The sequence below is a fragment of the Myotis brandtii genome, unplaced genomic scaffold (genome assembly GCF_000412655.1).
Source record: "Myotis brandtii unplaced genomic scaffold, ASM41265v1 scaffold57, whole genome shotgun sequence".
In the NCBI taxonomy this organism is placed as follows: Eukaryota; Metazoa; Chordata; class Mammalia; order Chiroptera; family Vespertilionidae; genus Myotis; species Myotis brandtii.
This window is the reverse complement of record NW_005370133.1, coordinates 834,938-853,371: the sequence shown is the minus strand read 5'-3', so window position 1 is coordinate 853,371 and position 18,434 is coordinate 834,938. Positions and strand designations below refer to the sequence as shown.

Genomic DNA, 18,434 nt, shown 5'->3' with positions numbered 1-18,434 from the left:
ACCCTTTTATTTAATGATGTTTACTTTGAATTTATATTAGTTCACACAAACACTCCATCCATGCTTTTGTTCCGGCCCTCCGGTCCAGTTTAAGAACCCATTGTGGCCCTCGAGTCAAAAAGTTTGCCCACCCCTGGGCTAGTGCCTAGGCCACACTGTGCAATAGGATGCCACTGTGGGGATTTGCTCTCTTGGTTCTGGCTGAGCCCAAGACCATAGGTATGGACAGTGGGCATTGGATCCTACCTTCTAAAGTGGGACTTTAGGTGCCTAAACTAACTCTGGTTTTGAGATCCCAACCTGGCATACACTTTGAGGATGTCAAAGGGTTAAGGTGGGAGAGACCAAAGAGAGAACTTCCTTGGAGAGAGCTGTGAGAAAGCTGGGAGGACCTTCACCCCCATACTGCCTTCTCCTCACTCAGGGGAGAGTGGCTCTATGAGGCCCATGCAGAGAGCTGGGCACAGCCCCGATGCTGCAGGACTACTGTGCTTATCCAGGTCTGAGGGAGTCAAAGGCGAAAGCTGTGGCCAGAGTCCTGGCCCATGGAGAGTGAGGAGAGGCAGCCGCACTGTTGTACTGGGATGGGGCAGGGGGTTGTGTCCCAAGGGACCTGCCTGGCAGTGGTTTTCAGAGCAACCCTCCCTGCCCAAGAGGGCTGCCTGCCAGGCAGAGATGAAAGAGACTGAAGATGTCCCATAGGATGCAGTGAGGCGGGGGGACCCTGACAACTGGGGGAGCTCTCCTGGGAACCCGCAGTAGTGGGCACTGAGCATCAAGTCCAGAGAGCTCCCATGGCATCTGGCAAGTGAGCCCCTTCCAGCCGCTGCAGTAGGCAGGGTAAGGGGAACTGAGACCTTGCCCTTCCACCCTGCCCAGGGTCCCCAGCCTGAGCCGGCGGAGCTGGGGGAGGGGAGGAACTTGACTGTACCTGACACTTGGAGATTATTCATCTGGGTGGGACATCTTAATGATTAAACTGAGACCATTCTCAGGACTCAAACTGTCTGAAAGATGTTTTATAATTTAAGAGTGAGCCAATGAGTTAGAGCCGTGGTCGGCAAACGGCGGCTCGCAAGCCACATGCGGCTCTTTGGCCCCTTGAGTGTGGCTCTTCCACAAAATACCACAAAATACCACGTGCGACGTGCACGTACAGTGCGATTGAAACTTCGTGGCCCATGCGCAGAAGTCGGTATTTTGTGGAAGAGCCACACTCAAGGGGCCAAAGAGCCGCATGTGGCTCTCAAGCCGCAGTTTGCTGACCACTGAGTTAGAGGAACTGCCATAGACTTCACAGGGGAGCAGGTCTGCAGGTTGGGTTTTAAAAGGGACAGCCGGGGTGGGGTGGGACTGGGGTAATGATAAATTGTTTCTGTAGCCCCCTCCACTTTCTCAGCAAGGTGATTATGTTTGGAACAGGATGTTGAATGAAGTCATGCACTGTTGCAACTTTTCCTTTGGAGAACAACCTGTTGTTTTTCCTGGGGTTAAATATGACCTCTTTTTAAATTTGCATAGTTTTATGTTTATGTGTCTATTACCATCCCCCCCCCCCAAATATTCCATCAGTTTTGTCAGATGCCTTCTTCATAGTTTTCTAAATGCTGAAATGCATCAGGTTATCTTAGTCCTGTGTCTCCTGCCTACCAAGCAAGGAGGAGACATTTCCAGTGCGTAGCAGACTTGCAGAGATGCTTCTTTGACGCTGTCCTGTGTAGGATTCCCTGTTTCCTGCCTCACACATGGACCACATACTCTGGCTGATTTAACGGAAAAGAGATTTTATTACAAGGATGCTGCATGGCTCTCAGAATTTTCTACGAAGAGATCCAGGCTTGGAAGCAACATAGCCTAGAACTTTACCTCAAATCCTGCCGCAGGGCTGTGCATGAAAACACACAGCGAAAGTGGACGCCAGACATTGGCAGCAGAGCCACCCTCCCTGGTCACTGGCTGTTGCCGACTCTCTGTTTTTACCTGTACAGGTGGATTTGAGCCATTTTCTTAGAGTCATGTTTTGGGATGGATGCTTCGAATGGGCAGTGCCAAAGCATATAGGGAGGCTGGAAAGCATATATTTTCTTTATTCAACAACTTTTTATTTCCTTTCTGTTGAATTTATTGGGGTGACATGGGTTCATAAAATTACTATATAGGTTTCAGGTGTACAATTCAATAATACACCATCTGTATGTTGTATATGTGTTCACCACCTCTAGTCTCCTTCCATCACCATTTACAGTCACCAACTTCTTATTGAGCACCTGCTATGAGCTAGGCATTTTTCTAGAGGCCAGGAAAATGAGAAATCAGGCAAAAACTTCTGCACTCATGAAACTTAGGTTCTAGAGGGGGAAGACACAGTTTCCAAACAAATAAGTTAGTTTACAAGCGATGGTACATACTCTAGAGAAAAAGCTGGAGTGCTGTTTTACAATGTGGTCATGACAGGGTGATAAGGAGCAAAGGCAAAAAATGTGAGGGAGCTGACATTTTCAATTTCTGTATGAATTTTCAAGTGTGTGTGTGTGTGTGTGTGTGTGTGTGTGTGTGTGTGTGTGTTGGAGTGAAGTTGGGGGTTGCCTTAATAGGTGAGTAAATTTTTCTAGTAGAAGAAAGGTATTCAAGTCCTGGGCACTAAGAAAGAAAGGCTGTGTTTCCCTTTTGCTTGGTTTAACCCTATAATTTGCTGGAGCACATCTTCCAATGACTTTGTAAGCCAGTTAAGTAGGGATATTCATCTGAAAAGTACCTAATTCCTGATTAGTAGTTTGGCGGAGAATTTGAGTAATAAGAGCTAATCTTTATTACTATGTGCTTTGCATGGATTTATTCCTCCTCACAACAATTCATTGCAGTAGGTGGTAGAGACTATTACTACATGCATTTTGCAGATGAGAAAACAGAGACCCAGTGAGGTTAAATAACTTAGCCATGGCCACACAGCTAGTAATTGGCAGGGCAGGATTTGAACTCAAGCTGTTTGGCTTCAGAGCTGATCTTCTTGATAATTTTGAGGATAGTGTCCCAGTGTTTGTGAGCTTCCCTCATGGCTGTTGAGAAGGTCAATGCCGTGCTGACTCCTGATACTTTTCATAGATTCTGGGTGCCCCTCCCTCTATTTTCTAGATTTTTTCTGGATAGTCTCTCCATCCCTGGTGTTCTGAAAATTCCCAGTGATGGACTTTAATATGGATTTTTCTTCCCATTAATTGGACTGGCTGCTTGGTGGCCCCTTTGTTTCTGGATTTTAGTGACCTTCAGTTTTAGACGTTTTTGTGTATTCTTGGAATTTTCCCCCCCCCCCCCCCATACCATTTCTCTATTGTCTTTATCTGGAAGCCCCACTAGTTGCATGTTTTGCTTTCTGTATTGCTCTTGTAATTTTCTTATTGCCTTTGTCTTTTGATCTATTTTCTGAGAACTTCCTTGACTTTATCTGCCATTTTACTTTTTTAGTTTGTAAGAGCACCTTTTTGGTCTCTATGGCTCCTTTTCACGCATTCTATCTCTGTATGGATCGGAACCTTATCAGACCTCTCCGAGGAGACTAGGATTTGAAGCCATCTTTCGTCCTATTTCCTGTTTTTCTGTTTCCCATCGCTTATTGTTTGGTCTTTTTTTCCCCAGGTTGAGGGCATTCCTCACATGCTGGTGACAGTGATCTGACCTTACAAACACATCTATAAACTCTACTGCTTTTTAAAAATATATGTTTATTGATTTCAGAGAAGAAGGGAGAAGGAGAGAGAGATAGAAACATCAATGATGGGAGAGAATCACTGATCAGCTGCCTCCTACATGCCTCCTACTGAGGATCAAGCCTGCAACCCTTGTCCGGAATCAAACCTGGGACCCTTCAGTGGACGCTTTATCCACTGAGCCAAACCGGCTAGGGCTTTACTGCTTTTTGTTGCCATTGCCCCTCATGTCCTGGTTGCTGTCCTTACCCAGCTTAGAGTCCATCATTATGATCACTCCTTTCCAAACAGCCGCTCTTCCCAATGTCAGGCCCAACCCTGATTAAGACCATGCGTGCGTGCCTGCCTGTCGTTGCAGGGTGCTGGAGGAAACGCAGCTGTGAACAAGCAGTGGTCAACTGAGCGCTCCTGGGGCCTCCGCCTCCACACACTGCTCGCAGTGCCTCTGCTTCGTCAAAGGGGAAACCGTCCGTATTATCCCGTCTCTTCCCTTTTTTTCAAAGACTTCACCTTTGCAGTTACCTCTCCTGCAGTGTGAATCTCACCCTCTCCAGCGGACATTCCCATCAGCATCCACATCCGCTCCAGAACCTACGAGTCAGCATCTCTTCCTGGTCATCTCTATACCTGGTCACTTCTGTCTGCACTCTCCCTCCCTCCTGGTGCTGCTCCATTTCTCTGCTTCTGCGGCGGGTCGCACTTCTTCAAGGAGTTGCCTCGGTTGGCAGTCTTTCTCCCCTCCTTTTCAGTCTTGCCCTCCCCTGCCCACAGACTGCCCTTGTCAGGTTTCCCTGGGCCTCTGTGTGGCCAGACCTAGCCATCTTCATTTCAGTGCCCTCGCAGCGGCGTTCGCAGTGTCTGCTCCTGGTTCTCCGGGGCTGCCTCTCTGCAGTGGTTGTCCCTTCTCCCTGCCCTGGCCGCTTCTTCCCCTGCAGTGCCCACCTCCCAGTGTCACGGGGCCTCCGGGCTCAGTTCTGCGCCTCCACCAGCACCACCTGGTGTGTGTGCCTCCTGGCTCCTCTCTCCTGGTAGCTACTGGAGTCGCCTCGTTGGTCTCCCTGCTGCCATCCTCATCGCTGTAGTCCATTATGTCCCCAGTAGCTGGTGTAAGTATGATCTAAAATGTAAATCATACCACGGCGCTTCTCTGTTTTAAGCCCTCCATCATTTTCCTGTCCTGAGGCTGCTGTGATGTTGGTCCTCATCCTCTGTACCCCTCTCTGTTTCCCTTACTGTGTCTCGACCATGCTGACCTTTCTGTCCTGTGTGCACGGTAAGCCTGTCACCTGGGTAGGGTCTTTGTACGGCATGGTGGGCTTCTCCAGCTCACCTTTGCATGGTGGACCCAGGTGTCTGCCTAAGAGTCACCTCTCAGAGAGGCACTCCCTGCCCACCCAGTTAATTTGTGTTATTTTACTCTGTTGCATTTTCATTTGAGCACTTGTCATTACTTAGTAATTTTTTGTTCACAGTTCTCGCCAGGGCCTAGAGCAGTGCTTGCAAAGAGTAGGCCCCTGACCTCGGGTGGGTGGAGTGCCCTCCCACTGCTCCTGTCCGTCTCAGCAGCGGTCACACTGCGTTGTCCATCTCTGCCGGAAGGTTTCATCCACCTCTGTGCCAGTAGAGGCTTGGCTACTTCTTGTAGGAACATAATGCATTTCTTGTTACTCTTGTGTGGGCTTTAGCTTTGATGCTGCCTGCAGCTAGTATAGTAGAAAAGGTGAGGGTGGGCATGGTGGACCTATTTTCTAAACTGTCTTGAGCATTGGGCTGCCACCTAAAATCTCTCAGTTTTCTCTTCTGTAAAATGGGGTGAGAGGCTATGCCCTGGTGCCTGTGAGGTTTAGGGGAGATACAGGGTAGGAAAGGACCGAAAACCCCCCACAACTAATAAAGGGGATGTTTGTGTAACCCATCCTGCAGTTTAAATACAGTGACCATTTATGAAGCACCTACTAAGTGCTTGAGCAAGGTGCTGTTCTCATGTTCACGTAACTCATTTAATCTTTGAACACTCTCATGAGGCTCCAGGTGATTTTTGCACCTGAAGGAGCTGACACTTGGAGGAGATGGATGACTTGCTGGTAATCTGGCGCTTGTGATGCCTGTGCTTAGGCTCAACTCTGTCTCCTGCATGGTTTGGACTTTGTCTTTAGACACCGCCACCCTCCCCCCCGCCCCCAATCCAAATCAATGTTTCCAGTATTTTTCATATTGTTTTTTTTATTTAATAACTTTTAAAAATTGATTAGAGAGAGAGAGGGAGAGGGGGAGGAAGCGTGCATGTGTGTGTGTGTGGGGAGGGGGGGGGAGAGAAACATCGATGTGGTTATGTGCCCTGACTGGGAATTGAACCCCACCACCTTTTGGTATACGGGGATGATGCCCAACCAACTGAGCCACACTGGCCAGGGCTCTTATATTTCTTCATTTAGTAACTTTATGGGTGAGGGGGAGGGTTGGGGAAGGTGGAGGGAAGTGGAGAAAAGGGCTTAGGACTTGCCTTGTCCAGCCACATACCCCCAAGCCAGGGATGGAGGTGACAGGCGTGGCAAGAAGAGGCCAAGGCCCTCAGGGGACCAGGGTGACATTTTGGGGTGAGGCTGTCATCCATCCTGTGGTGAGTGCCTTTCGGGATGAGTTGGCTGCTATCTTGGGGGCCGTCCTTTCTCCCCTTTCCTTCTCCCCACTTCTCTTCCATCTATCTCCCTTGTCCCCTGGCTTGTGCTCTCTTTTAGTTGTGCGTGTTTTTTTTTCCAGTCCTTTCTACCCTGTGTCTCTCTCCCTTGTCCTCTGGCTGGTGCTCTCTCTATACCTGGTCACTTCTGTCTGTTGCCATCTGTTTCTCTCCTCTTGGTGTCTCTCTTTAGACTCTCTCTATTGCTCGCTTTCTCTTTCATCCCCTCTGGAGCTTTCCATGTCTTTCTATCTAGGCTTCTCTTTGCCTCATTTTATTTTTCTCTGTGTTTTTTTCTTCCTTCTCTGTTTCTGCCTTTTGGGTCCATATTGACATTTAGGCCCCACTACCTACTGTTTCTGACAAGTGCCACTTTTGAGGTTGTGTTGAAAAAGAACCTATGTGGCAACCCATGGTCCCGGTGGCTCTTCCCTGCACCTGAGCTGCCTAGAAGCAGAGCCCTGATAGAACCAGGTGAAGCCTCATGGGGCCCAGTCCTGGGGGCAGGGGAAAGGCAGGCTTCTGTGGGCCATCCTGGCTGCTGGCCCCTGGGGACAGATCTGACCTCACAGCTAAGGGATGCTCACTGACCCTCCCTCTGCACAACTTCTGTGCTGGGCACTGGGACACTGCCACGCCCTCAGGGGCTCTTGGTAGGAACAGGGACCCGTAAACTGCTTGTTGTGAGCAGCACTGGGCTGGTGATGGTCAGCTACACACACCAGAGAAGAGGCTTTGAAGGATGGGGACACCCTTTACTAGGTGAACAGGAAGAAGGCATTCTAGGCCCTCGGTATTCAAAGTGTGGTTTGCAGACCAGCAGCATAAGCATCTCCCGGGGGCCTGTCAGACATACAGACTGTCAGCCCCACCCGGTTCTACTGTACCAGAATCTGCTTTTTAACAAGATTCCCAGGCGATGCTTGTGCACACCAAAGCTGGAGAGGCACGGGTCTAGGCAAAGACTGGATTGGTCCATGGGGAGGAATTTGGTGTTGCAGGAGCAGTGATGTGGCTGGAAGTGGCTGGAATGAGGCTAGAAAGAAAGATTGAACTCAAACTGTGCTGGACTGAGAATGACCCGCTAAGGACGAGAACGGATCTGGGGCCCTGCCTGATACTTCCCATGGCCTGCCAGACCCATAGACCCACGAGCCACCTTGTCAGCAAAGACCTTTTGGGACCATCAGGCCTTGTCTTCTCATGAGCTGAATGGCGAAGCTGAAGTTCAGAGACCCTAAGTGTGATAGTGCATAAGGTCACACAGCGAATAAAGGGGGGATGGGACTGAGAAACATGGCTCTCTGATCCCACAGGGGGTGCTCTTTTGGCAGTGTGTTTGCTCATGAGAAGAATGCCAGGTACTTATTAAGGTCACACTGTGGGCCGTGCATGGAACCAGTCGCTTCCCATTGGGCTGATGAAATAGGTAATTTCCTTATTGTGATGTGCATTTACCAGACAGGGAACTAAGGCTGAGAGGTAAAGTCACTTGCCCAAGGACAAGTGCCTTGAGAACAGAGCTGAGCTCAGAACTTACATTTGGCTGATTCCAGGGACGCTGTGCTCTGCCCACTGGGGACAGGCAGAGAAACGCCAGCTTTAACCTACAGGTGATGGGAAGCCACGGGAGGCTTTTGAGCAGGGGAAGGCCCTGGTCAGACCAGGTGTTTGGAAGATTACCCTGGTGCCGTGATCACTAAACTCGTTGAATGGTTTTGGGTGAGCAGGTTCCTTCTTAGTCTTCTCGCCTGTGGGTTCCACGGCAGTGCTAGAGAGGGTCTTGGGCCATCCCGAGTCTGGCTGTGTATAGGTCGTGCTGTGATGGCAGAGCTGCTGGTGGGTGGCTTGGCGTTGGTCCCACAAGTATTTTCCTGTCGGTCTGTAATAGGGCGTGGGTAGTTTCAGTCCTGAGGTGGGAGGTAGGGGGTATGTAGTCAGAGAGACGTGGCTTAAAGAAGGCAGAAGGGGTGGCAGTTGTGTTAGGGGAGGAGACTGACCAGCCCCCTCCAGCTCAGCCACCATGGCTGACTCCATCCCACATGTGATTCTGATTAGGGAGCCTGTGTCAAAGTTACCTAAACACCACTCTAATTACTCTGTTTAGGAACATTCACATGCGTGGGAGGGTGCTTGGCACTGGCTTTCCACATGTGCTGGGGGTCTGCAGGGAGGCACCGCATTTGCACGAGCGTGACCGGCACCGTGTTGGAGCTCCACAGCCACCCGGGATGGGGATCCTGCAGGATGAGTTCAGGAGGTTCATCCCAGGGGCCCGCAGGCAGATGGGTATAGGCACTTGCTGGTAGAGGAGAGCTTGTTTAGAACACCTCACCCTCCCTGTGAAGTAGGTGGCCTCATCCCCGTGAGGAATGATACCGAGCCTCGAAGGAAGGGACAGGTAACAGAGCAGTGATTCCGAGTCAGCCAGACTGGTCCTCTCACTCTGTGACCTTGGGCAGAGCCCTCACCTCTTTGAGCCTCGGTTTCTTCATCTGACTAGGACCGCCTGCCTCTCGGGCTTGCTGTGAAGATTAGATGAAGCACCGTGCGTGAGGACTGAGGGTTGCATGCTCGGGGCTGCCGTAGGGCACAGCTCCTCTCACAGTGTCAGTGCCAGCTCTGCAGCCGCATGTAACTCCTACACGTGAGATGTAAAGGCTGGGGGCCGTTTATTTCATGCACACTCTAGTAGGGGAGATGCCCTCAGGCCCTGGAGATGGAGAGGGATGGCATTTGGGAGTCTGATTGAGCATAGGGCAGCTCCTAGGACCCTGGATCCTCATGAGGAAGGAGCCCTCATCTGAGTGGACTGGGCAGACCCAGTGGGACTTGCAGCTTGTGGACTGTCAGTGTCTCCCCATTCCTTTAGGCTTGGATGAAGGGATGTGCCATCCTAGGGAAAACTATGACATAGATAAAGATCTCTTGTGCCTTGTGCTTCCCCACCCAACTTTCCTGTTCTTCTGTCCAAGGACTTCTGCCCATCTGTATCTCTGGGGTACTCTTTTGTGCCTCCACATCAGGCCACATAGCATCCCCCACCCTCAACAGCAAGGCTTTCACTCATCCAGATGTCCACCGTTCTTTAGCCCATCCAGTCCCAGCCCCATCTTCATGCCCATTTGATGAGCACCCACTGGTATTTTCATCCATCCACCCTGTCACCCATCAGCCAATATTCACCAGGCCCCATCATATCGCCTGCTCTTGCTAGATGACACTGAGATGAGTCAGAGCTGCCTGTGTGTGAGGGTTCATTGGAGGTGGGTGTGGCTTTCTGTCTTTGACGTCAAGGAGGGCCATAAACACTGACTCTCCTTTCAAGATGAATCAGATCAGAGAGTAAATCTGAATGAGTCTTTCCCTTCTACTTACTTGTCCATCTACCCATTGCACCCATTTATCCATTATGTGTCCATCCACCTACCCGTCTATACACTCACTCACTTACCCACCCACTCACCCCCCTATATAACCAACCACGAAGCCATCTAACTGCCAGGAATCACCCAACTACCCTACTACCTATTTGACTACCCAACTACCCACACCATCAACAAATAATGTATATTTTAAGATCACAATATGTATGAGGCAGGAATACTAGCCTGCTATATGACCTGGGGTAGTTGAGGTACTGGCACTTGATTTTAAATCTCTGATATTCTGTAATACACAGAAGCATAAGATAGGGATCCTACTCTCATTTCAACAAATTCGTATACCCAACAGTTACTGCCTGCCTGCTGTGTACCTGACACTTTTCTAGACACTTGAGATACTGTGGTGAACAAGACAGATATCCTTGACCTCATGGAGTTTACATTCTAGTGGGGAGACAGACAGTAACTAGTAAACAAGCAGAGATTATGGAATGTGTCTCTGTGTGCTAGGCTCCCTCAGGGAGCTTCCAGTCTAGTTGGAGGTGAGACAGGTCTGGGCAGAGATAACACTCCCTTTGTGTTCCAAACTGGAGTGCACTTATACACAAGGACGGCAGATGGTCAGAGGGGCAGCCAAGGAGGACTTCCTGGGGAAGGGAAGCCAGGATTCAGCCTAGGAGGTCACAGTACCAGGCGACCTGCTGAAGTGTGCAAAGTGTCTTCTCACCCTGAGTGCCATCCCAATGCCTGGGTCCAGTATTGGTCTTGCTCCGAACTTGCTGGGTGAAGCTGGTCCCTTGCACACTCTGAGCCCTTGTCCCTGAACCACAAAATGAGGGAATTGGATTAGATGAGCTGTAAAGTCTCCTGGGCTGTGACTCTAAATTCTGTGAATTTAAAAGGGGAGGCATAGCCGTAACCGGTTTGGCTCAGTGGATAGAGCATCAGCCTGCGGACTCAAGGGTCCCAGGTTCGATTCCGGTCAAGGGCATGTACCTTGGTTGCGGGCACATCCCCAGTGGGGGGTGTGCAGGAGGCAGCTGATCGATGTTTCTCTCTCGTCGATGTTGCTAACTCTCTATCCTTCTCCCTTCCTCTCTGTAAAAAAATCAATAAAATATATTTAAAAAAATAAATAAAAGGGGAGGCATGTTTGTGTCATGTTTTATAGTGGCATTCTTGAATATACCATTTTGAATAACAGTCCTGTGAAGGAGGAGGTGATATTCCCATTTTGCAGATGAGAAAACTGAATGTTCCCATTCTATCAAGCTGCCTTCAGCCTTTGCTTTCCTTTCACAGTTCTGGGGAAAGCTTCTCTGGTGGTGGGTGGAAGGGTGTGTCTGAAAGCACCAGTCCTGAGCAGGGTATGTATTAGGCTCACATGAGCCCTATCTTTGTCCACCTAAAATGACAAATGCTCATTTTTATTTCTTTTTTAGGAAAAAAACTCAATAAAGGGTTTTGACATCTTTAGTAGCAGGAACATTGGAACAGAACGTACTGTAATTAACTGTTTTCCTTTTAAATGAGGGTCAGACAAGACTCTGGCAGCAGCCACTAAGTCCTAAACAGCAGAGCTGGGTCTTGAACCCAAGGCTGCCTGACTCCTCGGACATCCTTATCCTCTTTCCTGCCTCTGTTTCAGGGCCTTCTAAACAGCCCGAGGGAAGAAGGGGACTTAAAGGAAGAGGGAGAGCTTTTATCATACCCCCACTCCTGCCTCTTCCATATGAGGAAGATGGGGGAAATGCCTCCTCTTTTAAAAACAAGCTGCTTGGGCTCGCCGAGTGTGGAGAGAGCCCGTTTTCGGTCCAGTTAGGCATGCTTTGTGATTTAACAGGTGCTGCAGGGCAGACTCTTTTGTTGAAGGGCTCTGCATGCCCTCACACTATGCAAACAGGACCAGCTTCAGCCTCCCGATTAATTATGAACATTTAGAAATGTTCCCGACTATACCCAGCGTTCCTGCTCGTGAAACTCCCCAGGTCAGAGGCCACACATGTTTTGATTTTCTTATTTGAGGTATTATGTGTTCAAGGTAGATTTATGCTACAACCTTTGTTTATTGACTTGTACTTTTCCCTGTGAACCTAATGGAACATGACAGACGATATTTACAAGGCACGTGTTTCCGATTAAATCATGTGAGACATTAAAGCCCGATAAATGAAAGGCCCTTTGAAAGGCCAGGTTCAGAGAGAAGGAGGCAGCCCCTCGTGGGGCCTTGATGGTGGAGCTGCCCCACGCTGGCTGCAGAACTGCGGACGGTGGCAGGCCATCCCTTGGCTTGCATGGGACCCACTGGTCACTGGACCGAGGCTGCAGAGAAGTCTGAAAAGAGGGACACGAAGAGAAAGCCCTTCTTACTCTCAAATGCCTGGGGACGAGGCAAGGGGAAAAAATCTCCTTTTTAGAGCACCTACTGTGTGCCAGGCTCTGTCACCTAAGTGCTTTTCTACAGAGTCCAGCTGAACTTCTCAACAACCTGAAGTTGTTACCTTCTGGAAGGGGAGTCAGAGTGGCGTGGGGTTAGGAAGGTTGATTCAAACCGCAGGGAGACTCTCAGGTCCTGACTGGCTCTGCCATTCCCTGTCTGTGACTCTGGGCAAGTGACTTAACCTCATTAAGTCTTGGTTCCTTCACCTGGAAAATAGGGATAATGCTGACGTCTTTTATTACCCTTGCTCCATAGTACACGAGCCAGCGTTCTAGTCCTTAGGAAACGGAGGCACAGAGAGGCGGAGTGACTTGCCTGTAGTGGGTGGCATCCAGAACCCAGGTCTTGAGCTTCCAAATCCTTTCCCGATGCTGCTCGGGCTGCCCTGGTGGGGCTGTGCTGGCCAGCAGATGGCCAGTGAGGGCGGCCTGCTGACTCCTGCACCAGGATGTGGGGTATTCCCTAGGCCTTCCTCAGACTCCCTGGGAGCATTAATGGGAAAGCTCGGTAGGCAGGATTAGCCTAATCGGGAGTCTTTCCATGGAGGTCAATTAAAGGATTTGGGTAAATATAAAAAGTGGAAACAGCTTGGGATGGAATGATTCTTGGTCGGGGCATGTGTGGGAGGCAACCAATCGATGTCTCTCTCCCCCCCTCTCTCTCTTTCCCTCCCTCCCTCCTCTTCTCCATCCTCCTCCCTCTCCTTCCCTACATTTGCCCCCCGTTGTCTCAGAAGGGGCCTGGGTGTGCTGTTGACCCATGGGACTGAGCATAACCAGAAGACCCCCTTTCTTTCCTTTTTCTGGACACCTGGTGGCAGGTGACCTGAGAACTAATGAGAACAAGTTGGATTATTTTTTTTATGTTTAAAATTTCTCTTTAGAGATCAACCGAAGGACTTGTATGCATGCATATAAGCATAACCAATGGACATAAGACACTGGGGGGTAGGGGAGGCCGGGGATTGTCAAGGGCGGGGAAAAAAAAAAAGGAGACATATGTAATACTCTTTGTAATACTTTAAGCAATAAAAAATAAATAAATAAATTAAAAAAAATTTCTCTTTAGGACCTCTAACTTGCTTAGCAGCATTATGGGAGCAGAGATGGACAAAGAAGAGCAGGAAAGATGCCTCTCCCCTCCACCTCCCTGAATGGAAAAGCTTGCTTTTGGAAACATTGGCTTCCTCTGTGTGTAAGAGCCTTTACTGACCATCAGCGGCCATTCCCTGGAGATGGACATCTGATTTTCATCGGGTGGCAGGGGTCAGGCCGATTCTGTGAGGTAATGGGGAACTGGCTTTGGAGTCAGCCAGCTTGGACGCACCCCTTGGCTCTGCCACTTGCCAGCTGGTACCTTGGGCAGGTGGCTCTTCTTCTGGGCCTTGGTGTCCTCATATGATAAAGTACTGCCATGGGAGTCAGATGCTGTAGCAGATGTGAAGGTTCTGGACTGGGACCCATACGAGCTAGAATCTGCCAGATTTTCCCAGGAGGCAGCAAAGGGCCTAAGAAAGCCCCAAGAACAAAAGGCCTCCTTCATTTGTTGCCTGGTGTCCCATTAGGTGCCCGTTGGGAGTGGGTGTGAGTTCATGTCCCCCTGCTTATTTTCTCTCCCCTGGCCTCCCTTTACTCATCTGTAAAATGGGGAAGAGAACCCCTTTTCTGCCTCCCAGGAGGTGGTGCATGTGAAAGCACCTGGGAGGCTGCATACCACGCACATGCAGTGATGGTAGCTGTGATCAGGCTTCTGTGGAAGGTTCCAGAGAGCATGGCCTCCTTGACCCTCAGCACTCCTCTGGGGTGGCTGTCAGCTTTCTCCTTGTGAGGCAGTACTTGGAGGGGAGGTGACTTGCTCAAGATTTGGGGGCTACTAGGTTCCACAGAGCCAGGATTTGAACTGAAGTCTGTCCCACTGCAGGTCAGGCCTGCTCTGCCCCTGCCCTGATGCCCCACTCTCCGAAAAACCCTAGATTCCTGGAGTCAGAATGGCTCATGAGGCAGGAGGCTCCTCTAGCTCTCTCTGTCTTCAGTGAATGCTCCCCCTGCCCCTCTTTGCCCTTCTTTTCCCCTCCCTGCTTTTCGCTACCGTTTCTCTACTCACTTGGGCTGAGGGTGGTGTGGATGAGTGGTGCAAGATGGGGGGGTCCACTGAATTAAAAACTCTGAATGAACAAGGGAATGGCCCTACCACTGCTCTGTGTGTTCTTGAGCAAGTTGGTTGCTTTCCCTCTCTGTGCCCTGATTTCTCCATCAATAAGTCAGGATTGATAATACCCGCTTCATCCCTGCCACAAATGAGTTACAAGGGATTAAAAGGGACAGTGAGCAGGTGGGACCCAGTTAAAAGTGCTGTCAGGCGGGTGCTGTTAGGAGCAAGGTGTCCTGGGAGAAGGCCCCGTGTTCTGCAGCCTCAGCTGTGAGCAAACGTCTCTTCCCATGGAGAGAGGCTTTTTAAAGGCCACATAGAGTCTTAAAAGCACAAGTGGGACTGAGGGAGAGGGTTTGTTTCTTTAGTAGGTAACACTGATTCTCAGAACAAGCTAAACAAATCCCCCCTTATTGGAGAATGTGGCTTGGGGCTAGGCTTGATTAAAATCGGAAAATCTAAGAGGCTTAATGTGTGCGGTTTGGGTTGTGGAGGGATCTGGAGTGCTTTGCCCTGCTCTATGTCTCCCGGGCTGAGGTTATAGAATTGTGAGACCACAGAGGGTCTGTGGCAGTGAATGGCCATCCAGCACCTCCTTTGACCAGCGTGGAGCTGGAAAGCCTCCCATTCCCGGGCAGGCGGAGTCCAGCGCACCTCCCCAGGCTCCAACAGCCTTGGGCTGGGAGGTTTGTGTTAAGAGCTGTGTGGGGATCAGTTTGCTCCTTGGACCCTGGGACAAAGGCTGTCCTGTTACTCTCAGAGACCCTCAGCCCTGTGCCCGTCTACTCAGGGGATGGAGGGCTCATGCTTTTCAGCAGCTCTGGATGCTGGGGGCGGGGCCAGGTACCCTGTATAGGTATCTCCTGTACATCTCTCTGTCTTGTTCCCTCCTCTGTAACATGGGGATAATGACAGTGCCTGCTTCAAAGGGCGGTGGTGACAGTAAAGGGAAAGAAGTGCCTAGAAAGAGCCTGGAACAGGGCCAGGCATAAGGTAGTGCACAGTAAACATCAGCTCCCATGAGGACCCTGCCAGCAAGGGATGGAATTACACTTACATTGAATATGACTGAGGCTTACAGGTAAAGTCGTTTGCTGGCGTTTGTGAGTGGCAAACAGGGGCTCGAGTCTGGGTCCAGATGATTTGGAAGCCAGAAGTCTGTTAAAGGACAAGAGCCTCGAGGCCATGCTACCCTTTCGGCAGTAGGAGCACCCCCACAAGGGGATAAGCTGTCGTGGTCTCCAAGGCCACTTTCTCCCATCAGCCCTGTGGACAGGCCGGGCTTCTGAGGACAGGATCGCGAGGTTGTGGGAGGTTTAGCAGACTGGCCAGGGTGGCTCTTGGCTTAGGATTTTATGGCCGTGCAGAGAACGTGGCGAGAATCTTCTGTGGCTGACTCCCAAGGCAGGCGGTCCCTTACTGGCACAATTGTTCCTCATTGATTGGGCTGGGTTAAGTTTTGGGGCAGACTGCCTAGTGGCAGTCACCCCTAAGCTGGAGAACAGCCCCACCTTGCACCCTTGCTACCTGGGATTGCCAGCAGGAGTGCCCTGGGCCTGGGCTGTGAGTGTAACTCAGGCCCACAGCTGGGTGGCTCAGGGTCAGCCATCTCTCTCCCCTGTTTCTACCCCAGCCAGGAAGCCCTGCTACCCCATGCCACAGGCCACAGATCTATGGTTCCTCACTTTTGGGCAAGGGGACAGATGCAAGGGGAAGGCTCCCCTCACGGAGCTGATGTTTACTGTACACTCATTCCACACCTGGCACTCTAAGCTCTTCTTTTCTATTAACTCAGCCCTATGAAGTGGTACTATTATTATCCCCATTTTACAGGCCAGGAAAGAGCCTTGGCATCCTCCTGGAGGGGGTGCCTGGCTGCGGAGACACACTGACCTTGGAGCCAGGACTGGACTTCAGCTCCAGCCCCAGCCCCAGCCCCATCCGGACCCTGTACTGCCCAACTGCCCCTGATGGAAAGTGTGGAAAGGAATTTGAGGTAGAAGTCACTAATGTGAGCAAATGCAGGGAGGGAGAAATATGTGAAGCCCGCCTGCCTGCCTCCTATAAACATTTATTAAGTGCTTACTGTTTGCTGGGCGTTGTGCCACGGGTGGGGCACTGGGCTGATCGTGGAGGAAGCTGGGATTTCTGATAGCAGTATAGTGGCTAATGGTCGTGCAGTCTTTAGTTTTCAAACAAAGTGTGTTCCCAGCATTCTCTTTTTTGACTCAGGCAGAAGATTCTGATGGTTAAGAGCCAGGATTTGGAGCCAGACTCCATGCTTTGAACCCCAAGTCCACCACTTACCAGCTTGGGGCAATCACTTCTTTCTGTGCCTCAGTTTCTGCACTCATAAAATGGGGATAATAACAGGGCTTAGGACAGTGCCCGACATATGACGAGTGCTCTCAGTAAGTGTTCCTCTTGACAGGAGAGGAGGGTGTGGGACAGAAGGGGCAGAGGTAGAGCCGACTGTAAGCTCTAGAGGCTTCAAATCCCAGAGTTCCTCTTCTTCATTTTTTTCTGTGTTCTTTATTTATTTTTAAAATTAAATTTATCGGGGTGACATTGGTCAACATGATCATACTGGTTTCAGGTGTGGGTTTCTATGTTACAAGATCTGTATATTATACCGTATGCCTACTGCCCAAAGTCAAGTCTTCTCCTGTACCATGTATTAGGACCCCTTCTCCCTCCACCCCCTTTTCTCTTGCAATCACCACACTGCTGTTTGTGTTTACGAATTTCAGTATTATATTCCACGTATGAGGGAAATCATATGGGTCTTAGCTTTTTTTTGAGTGACTTATCTCAACGTAATGTTCTCAAGGCCCATCCATGTTGTTGCAAATGGCAGTATTTCATCCTTTCTTATGGCTGAGTAGTATGCCATTGTGTATATGTACCACATCTTCTTTATCCAGTCCTCTATTGCAGGGACCAAAGTTCTTCTTTATGGGAGAAGAAGACTATCCCAGTCAGGAGTTCAAAACCCTGCCAAAACCCCAGTGAGGTGCCACAGCACGCCCCCTAGGATGGCGACAATAAAAAAGACAGACAACAAGTGTCGGTGAGGATGTGGGGAAACTAGAATCCTCATATACTATTGGTGGGATGTAAAATGGTGCAGCTGTTATGGAAACAGTCTGGCAGTTCCTCAAAAGCTTAATCATAAAGTTACCGTAGGACCCAGCAATTCCACTCCTAGGTTGATACCCAGGAGAACTGAAAACATACATCTGTGCAAAACTTGTACATAAATGTTAATAGCAATATTATTCATCATAGCCCCAAAGTGGACACAACCCAAAATGTCCATAACTTGATGAATGGATAAACAAAAATATAGTTTATCCACACAATGGAATATTATTCAGTCATAAAAAGTAATGAAATACTGATATATGTTACAACATGGCTGAACCTTAAAAATACTATGCTAAGTGAAAGAAGCCTGATACAGAAGGCCACCTATTGCATGATTCCATTTGTATGAAATGCCCAGAATAGGCAACTCTGTAGAGAGAGGAAGTAGGTTAGTGGTTGCCAGGGGCTGGGGGGAGGGGGAAATAGAGAATGATTGCTAATAGATATGGGGTTTATTTTGGGGCCGATGAAAATGTTCTGTAATGCCCTGGCCAGGTAGCTCAGTTGGTTAGAGCGTCATCCTGATGTGCCAAGGTTGCGGGTTTGGTCTCTGGTCAGGGCACATACAAGAAGCAACCAATGAATGCATCAATGACTGGACCAACAAATCGATGTTTCTCTTTCTCTCTCTCTCAAATCAATAAATCAAATGTAAAAAAAAAAAGAAAAGAAAGTGTTCTGTAATTAGGTAGTGGCAATAGGTGCAGAGCTCTGAGAATATACTAACAACCACTAAATAGTATACTTTAAAAGGGTGATTCTTATGGTATAGGAATTATGTGTCAATTTAAAAAATTAAGGAAAATGAAAGCCCTGCCCGATCGGACCCCTCGACCTCCTCTGGAGATGTGCACCCCTTCTGTGCTTCAGGCAGCAACACCCGGTGTAGCCAAGCCTTTGTGCATGAGCTTCTCTGTCCTGTTCCTCTGAGC

At 49.6% G+C, this 18,434-nt stretch overlaps 1 protein-coding gene across 3 annotated transcripts in view; it reads left to right on the top strand.

Annotated features, from left to right (window-relative positions):
• Positions 1 to 18,434, top strand: part of GLIS1 (GLIS family zinc finger 1) — a 236,541-nt gene that overhangs the window by 20,408 nt on the left and 197,699 nt on the right. Inside the window, exon 1 of one of the 3 annotated variants that reach the window (XM_014549790.1) lies at positions 13,471 to 13,491. The exons of the other annotated variants lie outside the window; for them this stretch is intronic. The gene's annotated coding sequence lies outside the window, so the exon portion shown is untranslated. Of the gene's footprint in view, positions 1 to 13,470; positions 13,492 to 18,434 lie in introns of those variants that run through there. 3 annotated transcript variants of the gene reach the window in all.